The sequence below is a fragment of the Phodopus roborovskii genome, unplaced genomic scaffold (genome assembly GCF_943737965.1).
Source record: "Phodopus roborovskii unplaced genomic scaffold, PHOROB, whole genome shotgun sequence".
NCBI lineage: Eukaryota > Metazoa > Chordata > Mammalia > Rodentia > Cricetidae > Phodopus > Phodopus roborovskii.
In genome coordinates this window covers 27,691-41,683 of record NW_026125970.1, presented here as the reverse complement: position 1 = coordinate 41,683, position 13,993 = coordinate 27,691, and positions in this window count along the sequence as shown.

Genomic DNA, 13,993 nt, shown 5'->3' with positions numbered 1-13,993 from the left:
GTCACAGTCTATCAGTGAAGGAATTCAAGCAGGAACTTGAAGTCAGGCCTACTCGTTATTCCATACAGCATTACTTTCAACCAAGGAACTGATTCACAGCCAAGGAAGTAGAGTGGAAACCATGGAGGAACAGTGTTTGCTGGCTCAGTTGCAGACACATGCTTAGCTGGCTTTCTGTCTAGGGCATGGTGTAGCCCATAGTAAGCTTGGAACTACATCAACTAACAATCAATCAAGACAGTTCCTCCCAGACATATTTGAAGCGATTACTTATATTGTTTTATTATTATATAAAACCTGGCAATCAGATATTGAGATAAAAAAACAGATTGATCAGAGAGGGGGCAGAGAAGTGACCAGCAACCTCCTCTCATCCTTCTTCAATCCAAAGTGTCTGGGAATCTTTCTAAGCCCCTCCCTACTACTTCCTGTGTCACTCTATGTGTCTTGGGTCCTCCAAAAACCTCTATGGCTAATTCTGGTCAGCTATTAGCTAGCTCTGCCTTGTGATTCAAGGTAAATATTATTGGCCATCTCAGGAGAGTTGGAATGTGATCAAAATATCCCACAACACATATTCACAGGCCAACATGATCTGGGCAATCCCTTAACTGAGACTCCCTTCTTAGGTGACTTTAGGCTCTATCAATTTGACAGTTAAAACTAACTAGGCCACCAGTGCTTAGCTTGCTTTCTCCTTTGCTTTTCTTATTCTGTGTGAATCTCCTGCTCAAGGTATAGTGCTATATGTACTCAGGGTGGGTCTGCCCAAGCTTCTCTGGAAGCATACTCTTGTACACCTCCATGGGTGTGCTTTACCATCTTCTAAGTGCTTTTCAGTTCATTCAAGTTGACAATGAAAATGAATCATACAAAGAAACCAAGCTGTGGTTTTCATTTTATGAACACTGGAAGAAATCTTCAACTTGTCATGCTCTCTTGGTAGGAGCACATGGGTCAACCCACCTGTCCATTTTTAATACTTTTTTCCCTTTGTGTTCAGAAGCCTGGATTTTTTCTTACTTTTTAATCTTGTTACTGACTACATTGTTTTCTGTTTTTAATTTATCTGATCTTATTATACATGTATGGATGTTTTGCCTACGTGTATGTCTGTGCACTGTGTTTGTGTCTAGTGATTGAGAAAGCCAGAAGAGAGCATTGACTCTCCTGGAATTGGAGTTATATATTGTGTGAACCACCATGTGGGTGGTAATAACCAAACCTGAGTTCTCTGTAAGAGTAGAAAGTACTCTTAACTGATGAGCTATCTCTCTAGCCTCCAGAAGAGTTTTTGACTAAATATCTGAATACCATGTTCCAACCAAGTTAATGAAGTTATGACCATTACATGTGCAATGTCACAAAACAAATTTGCCTCTATTACAGTTCTTTGTTCTTCCCGAGATCTTCTCTCCTCCACAGAACAAAGTCTCTGTCTCTCTCACAACTGTCCTCTCTCTCTCACAGTTTTCCATTACCTGCCACCCAATCCCCACCCCTTTTGGGAGACAAGGTATCACTGTGTAGCCCTGACTTAGCCTGAAATTCACTATGTAGACCAGACTGACCTTGAACTGGCAGAGACCTACATGCTTATGTGGGAATTAAAGGTATGTGTTATCACACCAGGCTTCATTTTCTTTTTATTCCCCATTTTTTTCTCTCCCATAAGTACTCATTTACTTATAAAATTCTTTGTTCTCACTCCTTTTTTATTATCCACTCTTACACAGTTTCCCACTCTAACACTCAATCCCTCATTATATTCTTCAGTTCTTTCTCTTACACAATAGCAATTGAAACATGTTACAAATGAGGCAGAGTTCTCAGGGCCAGGATAAGGTTAATCAAATGTTCTGTTGCGATGTGTTCTTTTGAGGACACATTTTGATGATTCTCACCATCTTCAGGCCAGAAATGGAATTGGGGGAAAGAAAGAACTGATGTGCAATCATAATGTCCTTATTATTAAGATATGAAGAAGTACAGCCATCCAGCAAATCATACAGCTATGAGGGCAGAAATTGTGTTTTTTGTGTGCCTTTGGAAGGGTAAGTACTCACTAAAGATTTACAGGGCATTTGTTGCATGAACTACCATAAAATGTCTTTCTGTAGGTTGTTGAGATGGAACAGAAGTTTAAGAGCACCAGCTGTTCTTCCAGAGGTCCTGAGTTCAATTTCTAGCAACCACAGGGTGGCTTACATACATCTGTAATGGAATTCAATGCCCTCTTCTGGCATAAAGACATACATGCAGATAGAGTACTCATATATGTACATAAATAAATCTTTTTACAAAAGAAATTTGAAAATGTCTTTCTGTGTTTGCCACCCAGTAATATTCTTACTAAGGGGATTGAGAAGATCTGTGAACTTTAATGCATGTTACTGTCTATTCACTTTGTTAAACTACCTGAAGTGTGATTTGAGATACATACATGCTTACACTATGAACAGTAAGCAATAAGAGATGTTGAATTTTATCACCAACTACTCATGTGTAAGCAAAGACAGTTGCTTTAAGAAGTAATTGTAAGCCAGGCAGTGATGGCACATGCCTTTAATCCCAGCAGTAGGGAGGCAGAGATGGCTCAGAGGTTAATATTACTTTGTGGTCTTGCAATAGACCAGGATTTGGTTCCCAGCACACACATGGCAGCTCACAAGCGTCCATAATTCCCGCTCCAGAGGATCCAATGCTTTCTTCTGAGTTCCAGGACAGGATCCAAAGCAATACAGAGAAACCCTGTCTTAAAAAAACAACAAAACAACAACAAAACTTTAAGGAAAGTAAAGTGTATTCATGGTAAAGAAGAGGGAGGAGGACAAATGGCTATTAAATCCTCTTCACCTATCAGCTCCTTGCTACATCTTCCCTTTTGAATTTTTTTTTGGGGGGGGAGTTGGTGGTCACATCTCAACCAGAGCTGGGGCAACATCAAAACTATACGAACCTTGAGGTTTGTCTTATTTGCCAGAAGAGCATCTTCTCTATAAATGTAATTTGCATGAATGAGTCAGGGATGTAAGTACAAGGGCAGCAAGCTGGTTGTAACTTCTCCACGTTTTTCTTGGATTGGAAAGAGGAAAGATAACTGAGTATGTACTTTCACAACCAATTTCAGTTAGATTAATGTCAAGACCCTCAGTCCCTACATAGCAAGAGGGCACTGGTTGCCTAAGAAAAATAATCTGTAGGAGACTACAGGAAATAGAGGAGCATGCTTATTTGGTACTTCTGCCTTGCTTTTAAAGTCAGATAAGACCAGAGGGCTAGAAGCACAATTTCACAGTTCCGGTTTAAAGGATATGAAAACTAGTTGAAAGGAACATGAACCCACAGTTCAAATTCAAAGGATGTTTAGAAACTTGGATAAATTGAGCTGAAAGGTAGTGGGAAAGAACACGTCCAATGTTTCGAACTTAGCATGCCAAAATCATGGTATTTACAGATGGACGAACTTGAAGAAAGCCACTTTTTAGACTTAGAGACCAGCAGTCTAATTTTATCCAAGAAATACTCCTTTTATCCCAAAAACGTTGTCTGTGGAGGGCAAAGAAAGAGGGAGGCTTTGTGTGGGGGGGGGGGTGTGAGGAACTCGGAGGCGTGACTCGGGCTTAGGGGTGTGGCTTACGTACGAGGGGTGTGTCAGGGCAGGGAGCAGAGGCTCTCCAGGTCTAATGGGGCGTTACTAAGGCGGTCCCTGTGGCTTTAGCAGTGCTGGGAGGGCTGGGGGCGTGGCGCTGCCGCCAGAGGGCGAGGCTTTGATGGACACTCCCCAGTCGCAGGTCCTGGGAAACTAACTTGCGAGTGGCCCTTGTTAAGTGCTGTCAGAGAATCGTCCAGGTAAGGATGGGCAGCCGAATGGAGTGGGAGCCTCAGGGAGGATGTACAGCCCCAGAGAGGGCCGCAACCCTTCCCACGACCCTCCACAGCATTGATCCCAGGCTCTGGGCAGCGACAGCTGTTGATTCTGCCAGTCTTGCCTAACTTCCCGCGGGCCTGACTGGACGTCGTTTTCTCTACTTCAATCCCCCCTTTTCCGCTATTGGGACTCACTAGACTCTTAGTTCTTTTGCAGTTGAGAGAATTTGTGAGGGCATAGGAGGAGGAGTCCCTTGTGAGGACTTGTCGCCAGCGTTGGTTGAATCTAAATAACAAAGTCCAGCCTGCTAAAAAAAACAGCTGGATAAAAGCTACCCATTCTGAGGCTTCCTTCAGAAACTGAGGTGCATTAAGTCAAGACTCTGGTGTGGTGTTACTTCTTTATTCCCCACGCCCATTAAGCCAGGAGCCACGGACAGGCTCACAGCCATCCCTAGGCTGTGAGGTACTGTCACAGCTGTGCTCACAAAAATCAAAAACGTTTTCACTCTTAAATTACTCCTGGCCTTAACTTTTTATTCACCTCCCAAGACGTAGAGGAGAGGTACCTCCAAAATACAGAATGGTTGGTAGCTGCCATTCTCTGCAACATTCCATGTTAATTAAATATTTCTGTCCTGAGAAAGCTTGTGGCAGCTTGTTAATATTAATGTCAGTACCCTCCCTTTCCATGTACTTTCCCTGGGACGGTTTGAGAAACATTAGGAGCTAATGGGCACACCTTAGTTCGGAGAACATTTGTACTGTCTCAGCCATGGAAAACCGCTTTGCTTTCTGCTTCCTGGTCTCCCTTTGTTGATATTTTGGTGTCTTCTGTACGTGCTGCTGTTTAAAACCTGGACTGGATTATAGAGTAACCCCCATTTTTCTTGTGAGTGAAACTGTCACGGATCCCTTAGGAGGCCCTGCACATTGCTCAGAGTAAGTGGTGTTTGTTCACAGATGTATTGGAAGTAGAAAACCTGTCCTCTTCTTAGGAGTTTCTTCCTTATTTCACAACCTATAAAATCAGGTTATATTTCCTTGAAGGCCAAAGCAGGAAGGGTATCATTCTCAGATGGGAGACATGTTCCCAGGGAAGAAGTGGGTGAGAGGAGGAAGCTAAGCTTTCTCCATCAAGATTTGGCAAGATAATCTCTAATTCAAATTTGAGGAGTTGCAAAAGGCTTGCTTCCATTTGAAATCAAGAGTCAATCTGATGAGAAACAAACCATTTCTTTCTATGTGATTGTAACCTTTATTCAGAGTACATTTTCTTTCTGCTGTCTGTTTTGTAGAGAGAAAGTTTAATCAGGCAGAGTTCAAACTACTTATCACAGTAAATACACAATTTATGAATGATTCTTTCATAGCATTTTATATTTTCACCTTCTCACATTTCTAAGTCTGCAAAACTGCAGGCATGTCAATAAAAATCCAAGGATCTACATATGTAATTAGTGACACCAAAGGGTACATATGTAGACAGTTTAGCTTCCTGATGGCACATTGATGTATCTCTATGAGCAAATATAAACACAGGTAGATTTTTTTCCACGAAATGCAGCAATATGTAGTGGTAGAACATTGAGATGTGCTATGTTTAATAGTTAAATGGCATTTATTGTTTAACAAGACTGCATAATATGAGTTCAGCAAGTTAGAAATAACCAACTGTCCAGAAATTACTTCCAGTTTAACAGAAAGGATCAACTCTAGACCTGAACATTAAAAAAACTCAAGTGTTGTTATAGATGCTGTAGTCTAGCATAATTATTCAGATTGTCTTGGAGCACTCTTCACCCCTGACCATCCATGTTCAGTTTCTTTCTGGACTTACTGTTCCTTTGCAGTCAGCTGCACCCTTCTGCCACCCTCCCCGAGTACACTTGTAACTCTTAGAGGGGACTGATTTTTCTTTTTTTTGTCTAGCTTCATACCCACTCCTACACACCAGACAGTATTGTTGACTATCCTAGATCTTTCCTCTTGGCTCTCCCATTGGTGTCTCTAATCAAGTACAGTAGATGGTGAGACCACCGTGCTTCCCTGTTCCTTGTGCCCAGTGTTTTGTTTCTCTGTTCCTCTTATTCTACCTGCTGTGCAATCACAATTCCTTCTTCTATTTGTCCATTCAGTAGAAGCCCTGCTGCCTTTTTAAAATATCAAAATAGCATTCTACCGCTGAGCTATATTCTCAGACCTCTCAGGACCATTTTGTTGCTATCATTTAATTGGTTTTTTTTTTTGTTTGTTTGTTTATTTTAGCTCTGACTGGCCTGGCATTTGCTATGTAGCCCAGGCTCATGACACATTCACCGTGATTCTCCTGCCTCAACTTCCCATGTTCTGGTATTTTAGATATATATCACACTCAACTCCAAGGGAATTGTTAATAGGTAACACTAAGGGATCTACATAAATCAGATTGCTACTCCTTTAGTGAAAAATCCCTATTTTTGCCCTCATTTCACTGAGAACACTGTTCTCAACCTGGGACAACCTTTTTCCACCAGTCAACATCTGGCACTGTTTAGAGACTTTTTTGTTTTTCCAGCTCTTGTGTAGGTTCTATTAGCTTCTACTGGAGCCAAATAGTAAGGATGCTGCCAAATACTCTACAATGCACAGGGCAGCCTCTTGAAACCAAGAGTCTTCTAGGTAACAATGCTAAGGTTGAGAAACCTTGATTTAGAGAAAGAACCATTATTATGGTCTAGAGGTCTACAGTATATGACATCTATTGCCCTGTATCTCATCTTCTCCTTTGTTTATCCTGGTTGCTCTGCTTTGGCCATGTTAGCCTCCTAACTACCCGTTTAATATGCCAGTTATGTTCTACTTTGGGTCTTTGTGCAAACATTTTGCCTTACCTAGAATGTCTTTTCTTTAGATAGCAATTTAACAAATTATCTTCCCCCTTTCAGTCCTTAGCTCAAATATCACCTTGTCAATGATGCCACATATAACTCTCCTACCCCAGTGGCACTCCAGATTCACTATATCCTGATCTATATTCATTTAACATATTTGAATCACCTCTACAACTAACTTACCACACTACTTGTTTACTATCTATTTCTCCTTCGTAAAATGTAAGCTTCACAAAGGTAGGAACTTTGCTTTGTTCCCCTGAGCTGGGAAGAGTTCCTGGCCTTTAATAGGTGTTCAATTGCTATTTTGAAGAAACTAAAAATGAAGGCCAGGTGGTGGTGGCACATGCCTTTAATCTCAGTACTAGGGAGGCAGAGACATGGATATCTGTGAGTTTGAGACCAGCCTGATCTACAGAGCAAGTTTCAGGGCAGGCATCCAAAGCTACAGAGAAACCCTATCTTGAAAACAAAGAAACTAATAATGAATGAAGAGTGATTGACATAATCACCTCCTTGACTTGTCTGGGTCTACTCTGCCTGCTGCTCCCCACCCTGTGCTCTCCTGCTAGAGCTATCAGAAAACATCCATTACACTAAATGATGTCCGGAATACTTCCAGGCTCGTGGAAACTTATATTCTCTCACATGAATCTCAGAACCTCATCCAGCCCTGCCTTCCACTGCATGTCCTGGTACCTGCTAGGTCAGTGCAATTAAGGTACTAATAGAAGGCTTGGAATGGTGGGAAGAAGGTTTAAATTTTTTTTTTCACCTGGTTTCAAAACAGATTATTTGGATTTTTGGAAAAAAAAATATATGGTTGAAAGCCAGACTTGATTTGAACTCCCTGTGTGGCCAACCTTAAAGATGTGATCCTCCTGTCTCTCCCTCCTGAGTTCTCAGTACTAGGACTAAACGCCTGAACCACCCTGCCTGCTTTGTAGAGTGCTGGAGATCAATCACAGGGCTTCATATACATTTTAGGTAAGCACGGTACTAATGGAGCCACATCCTCCATCCCTCTTATTGTTTTGTTTTGCTCATGTAACACAAAAGAAAGTCTGAAAAGCCAGGGTTCCCTACAGTAAGGTTAGCAACAGAGGTTCATATTTCCAGATCACTACAGGCCCTTCTGGAGCATGACAGAGTAAGGGTGACATCAGGACCTCTAGAGCCTTCCTGACCCCCTCCCACCAGCCATAAATAGCCAGTCTTGGGATGCATAGGAAGTGTTTCTTCTGGGATAGGTGTTACATATGGATCATCAGCCTGGATGTTGCATTATAACAGAGGGATTGTTGAGTGTGAGGCACTCACCTGTATTGATTCTTAACTTGCCAAACAGCTCAGCCTCAGCTCAGGGATTTCCAGATGACTGTGAGAAATGAAGCCATAGGCAAGACTTTTCTGGAAACCATGCCCCCAGAGAGTGCATGTGCAGGATCTTGCCTGCTCTGGCCATGTCTGTGCCCATCCATCTGTTTGTACAGTTTGTGCCTAGCACGTATACCCTTGGCCTTGTCTTATCACAACCTTCCGTTTGAAGGCTGAGCTGGCATTCTCCTTATGCTGAGTACACACCGTACCTTGTGTAATCTTCCTGCAAGTTACTAAATCTCTCATACTACTTACCCTGTAAGTAAGAAAGGAGTCTTTTTGTCTGTGGAATCTTTGTCCATATGTCCATACCTGCCCCCACCCTGCACACACACACACTGGCTTTGTTCAGGGATAAAGCTAAGCTCTGCCCATTTCATCCGAAATTGTCCTCTCTTGGGTACCTGATCACCCTTCTCGTGTCATGGCTTTGCCTAGTTTCCCTTGTCCTTCTCTGTGCTTTTATTCCTCCTGTTGATTCATTCCTGATGCCTCTACTCTAAACCTTAGAGTCCCTGCCTCTTGTGTTCTCATTGTACTGCACAGTGGCTATCATCACACCCAGTTTTAATTAAAAGATTCCTGTTCTATTACAGTGAATGGAGTAAGTATGCCACAAAAGAAGAATTCCATTTATATGGGGGTACCTAAAATAGACAGACACATAGGGACTCAAGGGGTGGAGAGGAGGCATTACTTAATAAATACAGAGTTTGCACCAGGGATGGATGATGAAAAAGGCCTGTACACAGATAGGGGTGATGGTGATATAACTTTATGAATGTAATGAATTTGTAGAATTCAAATCGGCTAAAATGGCAATAAAGTATGTTTTTCCTTATAGATTGCCAGCTTTGCAGAGTGATGAGAGGGCATATTCTTTCTCAATACCCTAGTACACTGCTGTCTGTCAGATAACTGTTCACTACTGCTTCAGTGTGGGAATGGAACTCAATTCAGAGAAAGCACAGCACTAAGAAAATTTTCCTTACATCTCCTGATAGCTTTAGATTCCATTTTAGTATCAAATCAATTTTATAAAGGAAATCCAGAGTGGTTGCAGTTGCTTGGTGTAAATGGCTTTTAAAAATGATATTTAAAGGTATCTGAAACTGCTGGATACTTCTTGCTGCATGCCTAGAATCCCAACACTAGGGACACAGAGGCAGACGATTCCTTCCCTGTAGGTTCAAGGCCAGCCTGGGCTACATAGTGAGTTCCAGGATGGACTAGGATACATAGTGAAATTTAGTCTTCAAAAAACAAACAAATAAACAAACAAAAAGTAAGGTAAACAAGACATGTTGTGCATGGCTTTAATATCAGCATGTGGGAGGCAGAGGCAAGTAGTTCTGTGAGTTCAAGGACATTCTGGTGTATATAGCAAGTTCCAGGCCAGCCAGAGCTGTAAAGTGGAACCTGTTCTCAAGCAAGCAAACAACAACAACAAAAAAAAAAAAACAGCAAAAAAAATAAAATAACACACACAAAGCAAGCAAATAGCCAGAGGGTGAAAAAAACAAAGCAAAATGTCATTAAAAAAAACTATATTTGTAGTTCTTGGGTTGATACAATGCATAGCATTTTGGCTTTGAATAACGCCAATTTTTATAGCATTTATGTAATGCTAAAGTTTTCAGTGCTCTCGTATTGCTTGTGCCATTTGAACTCACAGTGTTATTGAACAGATGTGTTTCCTGTCCTCGGATTCTGGATTCTGGTTTAACTTTGAGTTCAATTTAAGTCTTAACCTCATGTTCTTCAATTCACATAACCCTTTTATTCTGTTGAAGTGCAGCTATGCATTATATAGTTGCATGCTAAACATAGACTTCAAGTAAGAATATGAAGCTCTTCGTCTGAACTCTCACCCAAGTTTAAGATATTTACACCAAGGATTAAGACTGAGGTTGATACTGAGTTCTATAGGATTATTGGGCTCTATACCATTTTCTTAAAATTTTGAAAAATTGGTAGTTTTCATGGCCTTTAATAAATACCACCAGTAAGAAATGATTCTAATTAGACACTTCGGTGGTGTTTCGAGACAGAGTTTCTCTGTGTAGATTTGGAGCCTATCCTAGAACTCGCTGAGTACACCAGGCTGGTTTTGAACTCACAGAGATCCACCTGCCTCTGCCTCCTGAGTTCTGGGATTAAAGGCATGTGCCACCAGTGCTCGGCCATAATATTTTTAATAGAGATGAAACTATGAGTTAGAACGATATTTTCCTATGAAAATACAATCATGGGCAAATAAAACTATTTCTGAACTTTACTTTAAAATAACTCAGAGTGAGGATGGAGAATGTGTTCAGCATTTGAGAGCACTTGCTGCTCATCCAGAACACGCAGGTTCAGTTCCTAGCATTCATACCAGGTGACTCATAACTACAAGCAACTCCAGCTCCAGGGCATCTCATTCCCTGTTCTTGCCTCTGAGGGTACTACATGTATGTATGTAGACACACACACACACCAAATCTTAAAAATGACCCAAGGAGGGGAAGCAGGGGTATTAATAAAAACATGATTATTAATGGATAAATAATTGTTGAAATACAATGCAGGGCACATAGCTGGATTTTAGTTTGTTTTGCTTTTTGAGACAAGGTCCTGGAACTTGCTTTATAGACCATGCTGGCTTCGAACTCACAGAGATCTTGTCTGCTTTTTTCTGCCTTCCAAGTTCAGGGATTAAAGGTATGTTCCACAACTACCCAATATGCAGCTAGTTTTAAGATATCATTTTTCACTAAAAAGTCATCCCTCAATATTCATGGAGATTAATTTTATGATCTACTCAGAAACCAAATCTGTAGATGCTCAAGTATTTTATATGAAATGTCATAGTCATAACACATACATGTATTGTAATATCATATAGTACTCTGTAAATATGCAGTTTTGTGTTTTATGTATGATAAATATTTTCCTTTATTTTGAGTTATTATTTATTTTAATGCCCCTTTTTTGGAAAGAGTCTCACTAGGTTGATGGGAGATGTCATTCTGTAAATATTTTTCTCTTATTGGTTAATGAATAAAGCACTGTTGGCCAATAGGAAAGCAAGATAGGACTAGGAGACAAGGAGGAGAGAGGAAGTAGTAGGGATGGAGAGAGAACGCCAGCCCCTCTCTCGGGTAAGATAAGACCACATGGAAATACTTAGATTAATAGAAGTGGGTTAATAATTAAGACAGTGCTAGTTGATAAGAAACAAGTAACTGGCCAACAGCATTATATCTAATACAGGGTCTCTGTGTATTATTTGGGGCTGGCACAGAAGTGGAACCTGACCGGCAGTGGAAAAACCTTACTCATAACACTAGGTAGTCCAGGCTAGCCTCAAATTAGAAATCTTCTTACCTCAGCCTCTCAAGTGCTGACACTATAGGTTTGTACCACTACACCCAGTGAAAAGCAAGTTTAAATTACAAAGACATTCAAATTGAAAATAAGTGATATATGTCCAAAACAGATGCACTTCTTTTACATATATTTTTGGTTCATATTTGGTTGAATCCATGCATGCAAGTACAGAGGGCCCAATGTATAAATTTGAAGTTTTCCATAATACAAGATTAAGAAAATGAATGTAGGTGGTCAGCAAGCCCTTATTCTGTAAGGCTGCTCAGTTCATTCAGTTAAAGAAGATATTTGAAAACAAGGTATTATTTGTTTGAAGACACTATCAAGATAATGTGAGAGGCCAGTGTAACCACCTGGACCCCCTGACTGTCCCTTGGAGACTAACTATAGAAAGTAACTGCCCCTGTTATCTCTGGACATACTGTCACTACTGTGACTTCTTTCTCCTTTTACTTGCATGTAGCCTTCCTTCTTCCCTCTAGCTCAAAAGGAGCAAGATCAAGGACAGCAGCACAGAGGAAAGCAGCCAGCTCCTAGCCACCAGACAGCAGGGATGTGCTTGAAGAGGGAGATGAAGCTGAGATCACATCCCTTGCCTCCTTGCTTTGGCACTGTGTGGGTGGGTCTCATGACACCAGTTTTCTGCATGCGTAGTTTCACTTCTTTTCTAAATTTCATCTAGTACTCTTCTTCGGAGTATTAGTCAAGACCAGTCAAGAACAAACTGTTGAGAGCTATTTCTTCCATTCGAGGTAGAAAGTATAGTGTGGTAAAAACCTTCCTGTGAAATGGTTTGTTGCATCTTTCCCTGGTTCTTTGTTTTATAAAATACAAATGTTAAGGTAAAAAGTCACATGAAATAAAAGTAGCTTCTCTAAGTGGAAATTGCAGTAGCATTTAGAATTTTCACAGTTTTGTATAATTGCCACCTCTGTTCAGTTCCAAAATATTCTGTCACCTCAAAAACAAACTCCTACCTAGTAAGTGGCCAGTTGCTGTTTTCCTTTTCACTCATACCCTAGCAACCATCAGTCTGCCTTCTGTTGCTGTAGTTTCCTATTGTTAGTTCTACATGTACTCTATTTGTCTTTATATAAGACAGTGAATTTTACTTTACAATAGATGAGCAACTACCCCACTCTGTTTCAGCTGTGACATGTAGATGATGTTAGGGTGGTTTTTGGTAATCATTCTGAGCAAGATTATTTTACATTCTTACTATTATTTTTATGCATGGGTGTGCATGTGCCCCTGTGTCATTGAAATGACAAGTTCTACAACTTCCTGGAAGTCAGTTCTTTTTTTCCCAGCATGAGTTCCAGGGATCAAACTCAGGTCCCTAGGCTTGTATGGCAAGCGCTTGCCTGGCATACTTGAGACCTTGAGGTACTTGATACTGCAATAAATAAAATTAATAAAACAAAACCCTAGGAAAGACCTTGGTACTATTCCAATACATGCTGGCTGTCATGGCAGAATTCTCAGTGCTTTAAAAAAAATTAGGATCTACAATTCAGTACCACAAAGAAACCTGCTCAGGTCCTCAAAGCCATGTTTTATTTTTTATTTTTCAAACTTTATGTGTATGAGTATTTGCCTGCATGTATGTCTGTGCATTGTGTGCATATAGTATCTGTGGAGTCCAAAAAGAGGGCTTTGGATCCCCTAGAACTGCAGTTACAGATGGGCGTGAACTACCATTTGAATTCTGGGAATTGAACCCTGGTTTTCTAGAAGAGCAACCAGTGCTGTTAACTGCTGAGCCATCTCTCCAGTCCCCAAACACATGGGGTTTTTTGTTTGTTTGTTTGTTTGTCTGTTTTAAGCTTTGCACCTAAGAGATGCAGCCCTGACCAAGACAGTAACAACTGCTTAGGTTCTGGGTACAAAGGAGCTGTGAACTGCATTTCTGATCCCACTCAATTCAACTGTGACAAGCACCAAGAAAAGGTGTTAGGCTAAACTGGTCAGTGTGTGGGTCAAGGTAGCCTTTAAGGAAGTGGCTCTATAGTCAGTCACAAAAGCGTTTAGTGGAACAGCTTTGTAGACCAGACTGGCTTCGAACTCACAAAGATCTGCATGCCTCTGCTGGGAATTAAAGGTGTGTCCCAGCACTGCCCCAGCTGAATGTGGGCTTTAAACAAGTGTTTTTTTTTTTTTTTAATTTTTGGTTTTTTTTTTTGTTTGTTTGTTTTGTTTTTTGTGGTTTGTTTTAGTGCCTTTTAACATTTCAAAAAAAATTAGAACCTGTCTGTTCACTTGTTACAGGGACAGGATTCTGCAGAAGTTAATGAAGCAATAGTGGTGTAGGGGTGAGTGGCTGCTGGAAGGGAAATGTTCAGAGTTGATGTCACCACAGTCTGAGGACTCTGTGGTGAATACCTTGGGAAGCATTGCTCTGAGACTCTCACTGTGAGTTTGTGTGTGGTAGAGACAAGATTTAAGACTTACCATTGTCCATATTTTTTCTGTGTTCCAGAGCCAGTGTTACACTAAAA